The sequence below is a fragment of the Argiope bruennichi genome, chromosome 1 (genome assembly GCF_947563725.1).
Source record: "Argiope bruennichi chromosome 1, qqArgBrue1.1, whole genome shotgun sequence".
In the NCBI taxonomy this organism is placed as follows: Eukaryota; Metazoa; Arthropoda; class Arachnida; order Araneae; family Araneidae; genus Argiope; species Argiope bruennichi.
This window is the reverse complement of record NC_079151.1, coordinates 4,165,883-4,177,029: the sequence shown is the minus strand read 5'-3', so window position 1 is coordinate 4,177,029 and position 11,147 is coordinate 4,165,883.

Genomic DNA, 11,147 nt, shown 5'->3' with positions numbered 1-11,147 from the left:
TTCCATTTCAGTATATTTATTTTCAGAATTTGACAATGTAATCAAATTATCGCTACTGGTGTGAGAAATAAGTGAAATATAAATTCATATATCTATCTAAAAAATTAATGTGTTTAAAAATTTGCCGTTCAAATAATGTATAAAATAAAATTCTTGATAAGTTTAGTTAACTGATTGATTAAAAATTTTGAATTTAAATACTTTCATTCATCAACTAAATTTCATATTTATTCTGATCTTATTTTGAATAAATGCTTTATTTGAATAATTATTTTTGCAAATAAATAATTTTAGGTATTTAATCTTTAAATACACTGTCTGCATCAGATCATTTTAATTCACTTGATAGGAGTGTATCAGCTCCAAATTTTAACTTTGAATCTTTTCAGAAGGGATTAACTGGAATCATCACTACTATTCCATTTCATAAACACAATCTTAGGACAGCTAAAACTTTAAGATTTCTTCCTGCTGCAGAGAAAATTCGAAGATTATTTCAGTGATGTCATGGGACATGTAGAAGTAGCCAAATACCATAAAGAAATTCTAAATGAAGCCAGATTTCCAGCCAAGAAGTCTGGCAAATATTAGGATCCGAAGAACTATCGGAGAATGGAAACTTCTTCATCCTGGATCTCGAAATGAACATGGCATGATTGAAGATGCTGCAAATTCTAAATTTAAGACGGGCTGTTTTAATTATTTACAGTATTTATTTCATTACATAAGATCAATGATGCGTTTGATTTCCATATCTCATATCCGTGTTTAATCACACATTTGTGGTTTATAAGTATCCATTAACATTTATGAAATGCGAATGTAAACAAGACCAATAAAAGTGAATAGTGATTCTGAAATAAGGATGGAATAAATATGAGGGTTATGATTCATTGCTGTATGAGCAATTTTATTTAGATGGCTGGAAAAATCTGGATACTTTTGGAAAAATGATGCATGCCTTCACAGCCTTTTATATTATTATCAGTAATTATATATTCTCTATCTTGTAGGTTACATATACCTTCACCCATTCTTTTTGAATTTCTTATCTTTCATTCCCTTTACAGGAGCATCTGCAGTTACGTAAGATATTTGCTCGGATCCCTAACAGCACAGAAGTGTGGTCAAACAACCGCAGTGTGTCTATAAATATTGGAATCTGAAATTGCAAGATTTTCTATTACCAGATAATGCGATTTTGCATTATCCTGAATTGCATTAAACTGAAAATCCCGGAAAACAAGAAAGAATTTCAATTTTATTGATCTAAGTCATTTAACTTGTCTTTTGGAAGTACTTCTGTCTTTTTAAACAACATAATGAGTTATTAAGAGCAAAAATTAATATTCTAAGCCTATTATTGTTTTTTAAAAAGTCGCCAAGTTTCATGATTTTCTAAATGAAAATGGCGGTCTCTCGTTCTGCGATTGATTATGAAAGTGGCAATGAAAGGAATACGGAAGGTAAACACTTCACGACCTGCTAACACAAAACTCGTTGCAATGCAAATTGTGAAGTTGAAACTTTTTCTTTTGATAGTGGCAATGCGTTTAGAATAAAATCAGTATATTGGTGCAGAGCACTTAAATAGTGATTTATTTTAAAATGGAATTTTCACGTCAAATTTAGTGAATGCTGAATGAATAAAATGGAATCAATGTAAATGACGTTTTCAGTCTTTGCACATAATAAATGAATTTTTATATTTTTTGGAGGATTATTTTTGAAATACAGCTATCCAGTTTGTCATACAAAAATATCTGCTGGCGTCCTGGCCTAGGGCTAGTGCGTTTTCCCCGTGATTTGGGTAGGGTAGGGTTGCTCTTTCACCTGTGCTCTATATGTGAAGTGTGTGGAAGGGTAGTGGGACACACCATTACTGACTATATTCGTACTGGTCATGAATGTCCAATAAATCACGCGTAGCTCTTTTAAAAAAGGGCGTAGGCAGTGATTTGTCTAGGTTTGCTAAAACATATCTGTTATTTGTTGGCGAGAAAAAGGATTGGTATTTGATCTAAATTTTGATGCTTAAACATACGGAAAAAACTTCTGTCTCTGTGTGTATGTGATGGCTCTGGTTGGAAGAGTCCCCCTGTAAAAATGGGTTCTGCAAACGAGTGTCATCTTCATATGAGCTAGTAGACTTCTGCCCTCGGGTCCTTTACCCTCAGAGACTACTGCATAATACTCGGCTTAAAATCCCTGACTTCGCTGTGACAACTGCCATAAGTAATAACAACAACATACAAAATCATTTCCCCTACTTTTTTAAATATAAAATGACTGCTTGTGATTATTGAGTAAAAGCATTTACAATTTTTGGTAAAAAACATTTGATCATTGATTCATTTGAAATGCTAATAAGAGATGATATAATTAACAAATCCATGATTTAATTATAAAAGTCTGATGACATAACTCGTCTCTTAGTAAATGTTAAGAATTTCAAATAATAATAATTTTAAAAAATTGTGCAAGTTTTAGCAAATATTACACTGTTATTAAATTATTACCATTAAAAAGGTCATATTTTTGAATTTTGAAATGATGCGAAACTCATCGATTTGTAGCAACATTTAAGGAATGATCTTGGGCTAAATTTAAAATCACACTTAATTGTTTTTAATCACAATTAAGTGTGTTAATCACACTTAATTGTAAAATTTTTAAAAAATTCCATCCGATGTCCGCAATTTTTCCCTTCTATAATTTACTGCGAATTATCTTTAAAAATAAAAGTATTTTAAAATTTCGAAGTCAGTGACTTTCGCACTATGTAAACAATAAATTTTAAATTATATTTTGAAATATTTTTATGTGTATCTAAATTGGTTGCAAAATTTGATACATTCGTAACAATTTGTGTAGTTATCATCGGCTTGGGTATGAAATTCTACAAACCTGGAAGCTTTTGGTCTAATATCTTCCGAATTATCCAAAGTCAATTGTACTTATATAAGTTCTTGATTGTGATGGCATTTTGAGGATAGTTTAATCCTATGAATTCGAAAATTTATTAATTAGAAATGCCCTGGCGTTAGTTCTCTAGCCTTCCAATATGTCAGAGACACGAGGAAGGAGGCAAAGCCGTAGCAGATTGAGTGTTAACCAGGGTGCCCCATGTAGAGGCCTGCTACATTACACCCCATTTGAAAACTTGTTGGGCCTTTTACTTACTAGTCGATGATCAAGATTAATTTATAATTAGGTATTTAAATGTCAACATTAAATATATGTTTATAAGAATATGAAACATAAGCAATTTTTAGGAATTAAAGGATTCTATGGAGCTGCTTAAAGTTCGAATATCAGTGTTGGGATCAGACGACACTTATTTCACTGAAGATCCAGTGTATATGTGGACCTGGAGCGCAATATAACTGATATCATGCCTCAAATGTATTTATATTGGTGTGGCATGGAATTCTGTAAGGAGAAGTGACTGCTATGGCGTCTTCCTCGTCATCTAATAAGAGGGCAGAATTATCAAACAGGCAAAGAAGGCAAATAGCCTAGTGGCAGGGGAATTTCAAAACATTATTTTACAACATTTTCTGAATATATTAATTGTATTCTTTCATTTAATTTCCTGCACTCATAATTTTGAACCGCGGCCAGAAGACGAGCTGGCAACCCCTTATCCAAGCTTCCACATCACACCAGTGGGAAGACGTTTGGCCCCGATGGATTGAACGCTCGTCAGACCCTCTTACACGATGCTTCTTCGGTGGAGCCGGGTCTCGAACTTGGAATCCTCCGGTTCCGCAGCCGAAAGCTTACCACTTGGTCCCCTCGTATTTTTGCTGCCTCCATGGACGAGAAAGGCCAGGAATGAATGTGTAGGAAGTGGGAGATTCATTTGTTGTAGATAATATTTCTACTAACTATAGAACATTTTGTTCCAAAATGTATTGGATTTAAAATTTATACCTCTCATTTTAAACGTTTAACTCTGGAAAAAAATTTAAACGTTATGTAATCGTTATATATAGACTATGTAATCAAAATCCCATGTATTCAATTACATAAGCAAAGAATTGCGCATTATAGTTATATACAAAAGTAATGTAAAATCTCTAGTCACATCAGGCGATCTATGAATTCATAATTCAGTCGATATATCATTGAAAGAGAAAGTATTGTAATGATTCAGCTTCTTCCCTGCTTGACTATGGTGACGTGGTGTTTTCCTAGGGAGGTTTCTCCGAAAGAATTCGAGGAACTATCCTTGTTGTGTCGAATAAGAATCATTTAACCTAGAACTCATTTAACCTAGATGATGAACTGTAAATTTATGTAAATAAAGCTGTAAATAAAGAATTTGATCATAACGCTACCTTTTATTGGATCGAGACTTTACAGCTTTAATATTTGGTGGCAGCGTTGTGGATAGAACTCACGTTTCAGACTCAGAGATTTCTAGTCTGAGAAAACTAATAACATCTAGGTTAAGAATACTTTTAAAAAGTTGCGTAGTAATTGCCAACTACAAGATCGACGAGTGGAATTCAAAGCGAGGAAGAATCGGACTCAAGTTAGAAAGAAATTCTCCAGCTACAAGTTCGACGAGTGGACTCAACTTTCGATTGGAATTCCCTCTACCTCCAACCTGGTATCAACCAACCGACGAAGTGTTCCGAGTCTCCTGCACACCGGTGAGTGCGTTCTAGCTTTCCTCTTCTCTAGAGGCAGTAAATTTATTATAAAAGTAACTGTCGATTACTGAAGTAAAATTTGAAATTTCAGTGTAGCATTTTAGAATTGGCTATTAAAGCAATTCAGTAAAGAAATTTTTAATTAGTTGGGACTAATTGTAAAGATTAAAATTTTGGTGTACAAGTTCTGTTAATGATATAGAAGTAATGTTAAATTGTAGATGCTAATTAACTTGTAAATGCTAAATGTAACCGCAGGTTTCAGTGGCTGAACCAAATGCATTTGATGAATGATAACTTTGACTTTTATCGAATGTGTATTAGATGAAAATTTGTGTGAAAGTTTTGCAGTAATTAGTTGAATAGAAATCTGCTGATTTTAGTAAATTATTCAAAACTGGTGAAATATTTAATAGAAGTTATTTTGTGTATTGTATAAATCAAGTGTATTTTATGTGTATTGTTGATACAGAAAGGAGTTCCTTGTGTTTAAAATCAGTTGAGTTTTTGTGTAGCTTAAAATATTTTTTTGAGAGTAAGATAGCTAATCAGTTTGTAAGTAGAATTAAATTAAGAAATGGCTTTCTTAAACAGAGCGTTAAAAATAGATTTATTCTCCCTGACGGAAGAATTAGGGATCAAGACTGACCCCTCAAATAAAATAGTAGATCTGATCAAGAAAATTAAAGAGTTCCCAGATATTGACTTAGACTTCGTAAAAGATAGATATGAAGTTATAGTGGAAGAACGAAAAACAGAGAAAGAGCGCGTAGAGGCAGAATTACAAGCTGAAAGGCAGCGCGAACGGGAATTTGAGTTGGAGCGTTTAAGAATATCTAATTCCTCGGAAATTAATAGCTCACATTCAAGCCGAAATGAAAATTCTAGACCGCGAAGAGATATTAAGCATTTAATGCCTAAGTTTGATAGTAACCAAACTGATATGTCAATTTATCTTACGTTACTAGAGAGGCAATTAAAAACCGCCGAGATTGACGAGGCTGAATGGGTCTCTCAACTACTGTCATTATTGCCGTTAGATTTGACTCACATCATAGCGAAAGAACCGGAAGACAAGGCTCAGGATTACGAGCATATTAAACAAGTTTTGCTGGAACGACTTAAGATAAAAACTGAGACATATAGGCAGCGTTTCGTGAGCCATCAGAAAAAACCGAACTCATTGTGGAAGGAATTAATTTTTGATCTGGAACATTTCTTAGATGGTTGGCTTTCGGGATCGGGTATAACGGATTTTACCGGGCTAAAGAAATTGCTAATCACCGACCAGATAAAAAAAAGCGTCCCGAGCCAGATAAGAGACCATTTTCTAGACGTATGGTCAGAGTTCGTGGATCCTTTTGTTCTAGCCGAGAAACTGGACCACTACGAATCGGTGCGGATGAAATCCAACTTTGTAAAATTCACCGAAAGAAAAATGGTTGAGAGAAACAGACCGTTTTCGCCTAAGAAAGAAGAGAAGTATTAAGCTACGGAAAGAATGGCAAACACTAAATCCAATGAGAATAAATCATGGAAGAATTTAGCCCCACAAAGGAATTGGAGGGGAGACAATTTTGATCAGGGGAAACAATTACAATGTTATGAATGTCTGTCTACGACGCATTTAAGGCCAAACTGCCCTCAATTAAAAAGGAATCAACCGACAGAGCAGATAAATCACGTAGGAAGCGCGCACGAAAATGAATTATTTGCTCCCTATATAAGTGAAGGATCCGTTAACGGATCGGAAATTAAAATTCTCCGGGATTCAGGCGCCAGCGTAGATATCGTTACACGAAATTACGTCAGTAATGCAGATTTTACCGGTGAGGTAATTTGGGTCAAACAAGCATTGGACTTAGATTTGAGGTGTTTGCCTCTGGCACGTGTAAATCTCACTAGCCCAGAGTTCGGGGAGGTCGTCACAAAGGCCGCTATTGTCGATTCATCTCTCGATCAAGGAATTTACCTTCTTAGTAACGCAACGGCAGAGTTACTTAAGAAACGTATCAGTATCGCCATTGTGAATGCTGTCACTACTCGTTCACAAAAGAAAGGGGAAAACGCGAAAGGGGATGGAAAAGCAAGGAGAATAGAAAGCGGGACAGGAGGGAAGAATGAGATAGAACCTGAAATGCAACTGAGGGAATAATCGTTACCACCCATTGAGATATGGAAAGGAGCTGGAGATTTATTCACTCCGTTCAAGATAACTCAAGAAGAATTTTCAAAAGCTCAAATGGACTGCGAAACCTTGGAAGAATGTAGGGAACGAGTTAACAAAGGACATGATGGTTTTAAAAAGGAAAAGGGATTGTTTTTTAGGGTAACAAAAGATCATTTGGGGAATCCGAGATCTCAATTAATTGTGCCGAAAAAATTCAGACCGGCAATATTAGAGATGTGCCACGAGTCGACGTCGGCACATCTGGGGGTAACTAAAACGAAAGATAGGGTCCTAAAATATTATTTTTGGCCAAATTGTGTAAAGGATATCAAAAATTACGTTCGCTCGTGTAATCCTTGTCAACGAGTTGGTAAACCGAGAGAGAAGACAAAGGCCCCTCTCAAGTTAGTACCCGTTATATCGGAAACTTTTAGCAAATTAAATATCGATTGCTTAGGGCCATTACCCATTAGTGAGAAAAACAATCGATATTTGTTAACGGCGATGTGTATGTCTTCAAAATATCAGGATGCAATCCCTATAGAAGACCTTACGTCAATCACAGTGATAAATGCTATGTTAAACGTTTTTAGTAGAATGGGGTTTCCCCGGGAAATACAGTGTGATTGGGGTACGTCGTTCACTAGCTATTTAACCACAGAATTTTTTGATAAGTTCGGAATAAAAGTCACTCATTCATCTGTGCGGCATCCCCAGACAAACCCGGTCGAGCGTTTCAACAAAACCATTAAGCGACTTCTAAAGGTACTATATTTAGAGTCCGGAAAGGATTGGGAGAAAAATCTTCCAGCAACTCTGTTAGCTTTGAGAACGGTTACCCACAAGAGCACAGGATTTAGCCCCGTGAGTTGGTTCATGGAAAAAACCTAAGGACTCCAGAAGTGCTGTTATACGAGCACTGGGTAGCACCGAAAGAAAACGAAACGGCGGTAGCCAAATACATGTACGACTTAATAAACCACATGAGACGTTGTCAGGATATAGCAGTAACCAGGATGTTGGAGACGCGAGATAAGAGAAAATTATGGTACGACAAAAATGCTGTCCGTCGCCAATATAAATCCGGTGATCAAGTGTTGGTTCTCGCAGCATCTATGCCGAATAAACTGTCAGTACAGTGGATAGGGCCAGACGAAATTCAATCTCAATTGTCGGAAACGAACTACGAACTATGTAGTGAAAATGACAGGAAAGGAGGCCAAGCCCCAAATTTTTCACGTTAATCTGTTGAAACCTTACCATAAAAGATTGGCAGAGGTGAATCTAGTGTTCCACGAGGTAAAAGTGAATGTGGAGACAGAAAATGATTTAGAGATCGCATACCCGACGGGAGACGTAAACGTGTACGATTTCGAGGAAATATCTCGAAGTAGCAACTTAGAAGAGAGGTTAACGACGGAGCAGATTGGGGAACTCAAAGAGTTGTTACATAAACATAAAACAGTTTTTTCAAATAAGCCGGGAAAAACACATCTAGTTGAGCACGATATAGAACTGATCAGTAATCAGCCTGTTAGGTCGAAACCATATCGCACATCGCAACGCCAAGCCGAAATTTTGAAATCGGAAATAAAGGAGATGTTAGATCTGAAAATAATTGAAATGGGACAATCAGACTATACATCACCAATGCTATTAGTAGAGGCACTGGGAAAAGCCCCAAGACCTTGTATTGATTACCGCAAATTAAATAGTCTAATTAAAACTGAGTACTTCCCCTTGCCAAATTTAGAAGAGCGAGAAAAAAGAGTCTCCGCAGCAAAATTTATTACTGTACTAGATCTAGCGAAGGGCTACTGGCAAATTCCCATGACGAAAAACGCAAGTCGGTTAGCAGCGTTCGTAACTAATTTCGAGACGTATCTCCCTCTAAGAATGCCATTTGGATTGGTGAATGCGCCATATTTTTTTAGTAAGATGATGGCTGAAATATTAGGGAATTGTGAGAAGTATGCAGTACCTTACTTAGACGATATTGCGATCTATTCCGAAACATGGGAAGAACACTTGAAACATGTTGACGAGGTTCTTAAAAGAATAGGAGCGGTAAATGTCATCTAGCGCAGAGTCGGACGAAATATTTAGGACATATGGTAGGAGATGACGTTCTAACACCAGCCGAAGCAAAAATCAAAGCAGTGAAAGATTTTCCTACCCCCAAAACAAAAACTCAGATACGAGTTTTCCTTGGGCTAGCGGGTTATTACGCACACTATGTGGAAAAATTTTCTGTCATAGCCGCACCTTTAACCAACGCATTGAAAGGTAAGATGACGAAAGAGCAGATTAGATGGACGCCAGAATGCGAACAAGCCTTCAAAGAATTAAAAATGAGTTTGACAAAAAAAAAAAAACCCGTTTTGCATGCCCCTGATTATACAAAAAAATTTATAGTCCAAACTGATGCGTCGGATGTAGGGATGGGAGTTGTAATGTCTCAATTAGATTCCGAAGGCAAGGAACATCCTATTTTATATCTAAGTAAGAAATTTTCAGACGCGGAAAAGAAATATAGCACTACTGAAAAAGAGTGTGCTAGTACAGTATACGCCATAAAGAAGCTTAAATTTTACTTGGATGGCCAGCACTTCACTATTGTCACGGACCACAATCCGTTAGTTTGGCTAAAAACCAATGCGGGTAACAACCCTAGATTGATGAGATGGTCATTGGCTTTACAACCATACAACTATACTGTCACACATAAACCGGGCAGTAAGCACCAGAATGCTGATGGTTTGAGCAGCTGTGATCTTCAAAAAAAAGGGAAATCTAGTGATAAATTTTAATGTGTAAGCGGTATTTTAAAGTGTAAATAGTGTTTTAATGTAAATTGTTTTTTTAAATGTATTTATATTGTATAAATGCCTCTAAGAAGGGATAGTTGGTTCCACGACCCGGTAGTGACTTTCGTCCAAGACTGGACAAAAGTCCCCTTTCAAAGGGGGAGAGAGTTGTAATGATTCAGCTTCTTCCCTGCTTGACTATGGTGACGTTTCTTTTCCCACGCTCCATAATTAGCATCCAGGCAGCAGTATCAGCAATGGCGACGCCCTACCGCAGTGTAAGTGTTTCCAGACCTGCATTGCATTTGAAACAGATGTAAACCTGCATTCTTTTCATTGTGGAGGGTGGCTCCCCAACGGATTCCCACGGTCGACGGTAGAAGTTGTTGCTGAACGACTATTGGATAACCGGGAAAATGGTCCGATGTGAATGAGGGTGGGAACAGGATAAAAGTGCCAGGAGATTGGAAGAAATTGAAGAATTGTGGAGAAGGAGGCAGAGAGCGGATTGTCCGACGAGAATTCCACCCGAGAAGATTCAGTGGATCCCTGGAGCTACGGCCTGTTTGCGAGAACGCTAAAGAATCGGCTAGCTGTTTTCCTAGGGAGGTTTCTCCGAAAGAATTCGAGGAACTACCCTTGTTGTGTCGAATAAGAATCATTTAACCTAGAACTCATTTAACCTAGATGATGAACTGTAAATTTATGTAAATAAAGCTGTAAATAAAGAATTTGATCATAACGCTACCTTTTATTGGATCGAGACTTTACAGTATCAACCAGTCAGACATGTAAAACGAAATATAAGGGACTAAGTGCATTTGCACACAAGTTTTTTTTATTCGTTTAATTCAGATTTTTATTTCATGCGATTCATTTTAATTGTTCAATTAGAATGAACCGTGAGAATACTCTGTGACATCAATTGGCAGTATCCGCTTTTAACATGAGCTAAAAAATTTTTGATGACAACATAATCTAGATACAAATCAATAATTCTGAGTAATTAATTTGGATTAAATAACTTTATTAAAATGAAGCTTTTTTTAAAATTAAGTCAATGATTAAGTCAATGCTTGTTTTTTTACTATCAAAGAATGATTTTAGCCAAAAACGCTTAACGATGGATGTATTATATTAATTGCTAGTTACTGTACTCCCAGTTCCACCTTCACCTAATTGTTCTATACATGTATAAGAAAAAGTATATACACTTTTAGTGTGAGCGTCTGACCTACGTTTGTAAAAATGTCCCCTCCATCTCTAGAATCTGGCAGCATTTAATTAAGGGGTGGGGACATATCAGAATTGTCCATGGGGGGAAAACATGCAATTCCTAGTAGCCTTTTTAAGAATTAAATCTTAAAAGTTTCGCAATATCAAGAGAAGACAGTTTAAATCCTCTTTAATTAAGGTACTTAATAGTTTCCTTCTATTAAAAAAAATGTGTTGATTGGCTTCTTGCCAAAAAAGGCAGAAATCAGAATTAATACAATTCATCAAAATCTT